General features: G+C 39.8%; 1 non-coding gene across 1 annotated transcript; it reads left to right on the top strand.

The window, feature by feature from the left end:
* The first annotated feature begins 2,626 nt into the window (after positions 1–2,626).
* LOC141694490 (small nucleolar RNA R71) lies at positions 2,627–2,733 on the top strand. The gene has a single exon (XR_012563793.1). It is a non-coding gene; the product is annotated as a small nucleolar RNA R71 (small nucleolar RNA).
* Positions 2,734–3,674: the final 941 nt, after the last annotated feature.

The raw sequence follows: 3,674 nt of genomic DNA on the forward strand, positions 1-3,674 counted from the left end.
AGCACTCATTATAAGAATCTTCGAACACAGAAAAATAATCCATGAACACCTCCACATTTTGACCAATCATGTTAGAGAAGATAACCATTATGCATCTCTGAAATGTGGCAGGTGTACCACACAACCCAAAAGAAACAATTCTGAAGGCAAAAGTACCGAACGGACAAGTGAAAGTAGTCTTTTCTTGATCTTCTGGAGCGATGCAAATCTGATTATAGCCCGAATAACCATCCAGAAGGAAGTAGTATTCATGCCTCGCCAACCTGTCAAGCATCTAATCAATAAAAGGAAGAGGAAAGTGATCCTTCCTCGTGGCCTTGTTTAACTTCCTATAATCCATGCAAACTCTCCACCCCGTGACTGTTCGAGTAGGAATGAGCTCATTCTTTTAATTAGCAACCACAGTGATGCCTCCTTTCTTCGGCACACACTAAACTGAGCTCACCCAAGAACTGTCAGAAATAGGATAGATGATCCCTGCATCTAGCCACTTAAGAATTTCCTTTTTCACAACCTCCTTCATGATCGGATTTAGCCTTCTTTATTGCTCAATAGTCAGCTTGCTTCCTTCCTCTAACAGAATTTTATGCATGCAATAAGAAGGGCTGATTCCCTTGATATCTACTATAGTCCATCCAATTGCTGATTTGAGCTCTCTTAGAATTCTCAAGAGCTTTTCCTCATCACTACCTAAAAGGTCAGATGTAATAATAAATGGCAAGGTAGATGTATCACCTAAAAAAGCGTACCTTAAGTGTTCAGGCAATGGTTTAAGCTCGAGTTTAGGAGCTTCCTCAATAGATGGCTTGAGATGGCCCTTAGCATTTTTGAGTTCTGACATTCCAAGAGATTCAAAAGGCATATCCAGCCTTCGTTTCCAAGGAGAAGCATTCAAATACTGCAACTGCTCATCACCTTCATTATCTTCACTATCTGAGTTTCCCAACAAGGTTTTCTCTAAGGCATCAAAACTTAGCATTTGATCAAGCTCTGAAGTAACCATAGAATCGACCAATTCCACTTTTAAGCACTCCTCATTATCAATAGGAAATTTCATGGCATTAAAAACATTAAAAGTCACATCCTGATCCTATACTCGCATAGTAATCTCACCCTTCTGCCCATCAATCAAGTTTTGGCTAGTAGCCAAGAATGGTCTTCCCAAGATTATGGGAATCTTTTTATCCTCCTCGAAATCAAGAATTACAAATTCAGCAGGAAAGATGAATTTATCCACCTTGACCAAGACATCCTCCACAATGCCTCGTGGATATGTAATAGAGTGATCGGCCAACTACAAGACATTTATGTAGGCTTTGGATCAGGTAAATCCAACTTCTTGAAGACGGACAAAGGCATCAGATTGATGCTAGCTCTTATATCACATAAACACTTGTCGAATGATAAGTTCCTGATGGTACAAGGAATAGTGAAGCTTCTGGGATCTTAAGTCTTTGGAGGCAACTTCTGTTACAACACAACACTACATTCCTTCGTGAGAGTAACGGTCTCTAAGTCATCGAGCTTCACTTTCCGTGAGAGAATACATTTCATAAACTTCGCATAGCTAGGCATCTGTTCAAGAGCTTCAGCGAAAGGTATATTGATGTGAAGGTTCTTGAACACCTCCAGAACCTTAGCAAACTGCTTATCCTACTTTTGCTTCTGCAGCCTCTTAGGAAAAGGAGGTGGAGGATATACTTGTTTCTCCCCTGTATTACCCTAAGAAGGATTGTGTTCCACAGTTTTCTTCCTTGCTCCCACTTCTGCTTCCTTCTGCACATATTCTTCAGCCACAACTTCAGATTCTGAAGCTTTAGCTTTTTCAAAATTCGCAACCTTCCCATACCTCAATGTAATTGCCTTAACCTGCTCTTTTGCTTCCTTCTTTCCTGGAACTTCTGTGTCACTAGGGAGTGTACCAGGTTATCAATTTAGCAAGGCATTGGCAATCTGCCCAATTTTATTCTCCAAGGTCTTAATAGAAACCGCTTGGCTCTTGCACATGAGCCTCAGCTCCTCCAATTCAGATTTTTCATTAGATTGATTTGTACTTCCATGTGGTAGTTGCTGAAGTTGGAGTTGTTGTCTTGGTGCGTATTACGGTTGTTGAAAACCAGGAGGGTTAAATTACTTTGCTGCATACTGCTGATAAGGTTGTTGCACCACATTCTTATTGTTGCTCCAGCTGAAGTTAGTATGATTGCGGTTGTTGGGATGATAAGTGGCCGAAACTGGTTGCTGCGACCTCTGAAAGTTGCTCAGGAACTGAGTTGATTCACTAGAAATAGCACACTACTCAGTATCATGTGCACCGGCACAAAGCTCACAAACACTTGTGATATGATTAACTCCATAATTAGCCAAAGAATCCACGTTCATCGTCAAAGCCTTAAGCTGAGTAGCTATAGAAGTAGTTGTATCTACCTCCAGAAATCCTGCTACCTTGCCTTGAGGTAGTCTCTGAGTTGGCATCTGGTTTTCATTAGCAGACACCAGTTCAATTAACTCATAAGCTTCATCATAGCTCTTAGCCCATAAAGCTCCACCTGATGCTGCATCAAGCATGGGTCTAGAATGTGCTCCCAAACCATTATAAAAGCAATTGATAATCATCTACTCAGGCATCCCATGATGAGGACACTTCCTAAGCATCTCCTTATAACGCTCCCAAGCTTCACATAAAGACTCTCCCGATTACTGCGCAAATTGAGTAAGAGCATTTGTGATGGCAGCTATTTTTGCCATTGGGAAGAATTTCATAAGAAACTTTTAAGAAAAATCTTCCTAAGTAGTGATAGAACTAGCTGGTAGAGAGTGTAACCAACTCTTAGCCTTGTCCCTCAGAGAGAATGGGAACATCCTCAGCTTAACTGCATCTTCAGAAACACCATTGAGTCGGAAGGTGTCGTAAATTTCGATGAAATCCCTAATGTGAGTATTGGGATCTTTCGTCAAAGAACCCCCAAACTAGACTGAATTCTGTACCATCTGAATCGTGCTAGATTTCATTTCAAAAGTATTAGCCGCGATGGATGGTCTGACAATGCTAGAATGAATGTCATTAATCTTCGGTTGAGAAAAGTCCATCAAAGCTTTTAGATTTTCTACTGGTTCTCCCATTTCAACGATCGCTTTTGCTTCAACTTTCTCCTCAACAAAGACTTCTTCTTCTACTAGAACTTCTTACTCTGCTTTATCCAGTTTTCTCTTATAAGATCGAGAACGCGTTAGCATAAACCCTCTCTAGAGTACCTGAACACAAACAAACAACAAGTAAGTAAAATTTCCGAGTCAGTGAACTTTAACGATAACTGATGATAAGCACATAGACTAAAAATTAACACTGAGTCCCCAGCAGCGGCGCCAAAAACTTGTTAGGACGAAAATACGCGCTAAAATTACACGAAAGTATACACATTCCCAAGTAATATAGAATTCTTTCTAGTTCGTTCCCAAAGAGACTGGTTTAGGTTAAGTTCAGAATATGCACTTATGCATCAATACATATCACTCAATGCTAAGACAAGTAACAATATGAGATGTTTATTAACTAAAATTAAACTAATATGCAATTAACTAAGAGATTAAAGTGATTGAATTAACTATATGAGACAAACATGGGATTCTAACTTCATTGCTACTTCATTCAAAGTCATTGTTCTTAACTTTAG

Source organism: Apium graveolens, chromosome 10, assembly GCF_009905375.1.
Source record: "Apium graveolens cultivar Ventura chromosome 10, ASM990537v1, whole genome shotgun sequence".
Classification (NCBI taxonomy): domain Eukaryota; kingdom Viridiplantae; phylum Streptophyta; class Magnoliopsida; order Apiales; family Apiaceae; genus Apium; species Apium graveolens.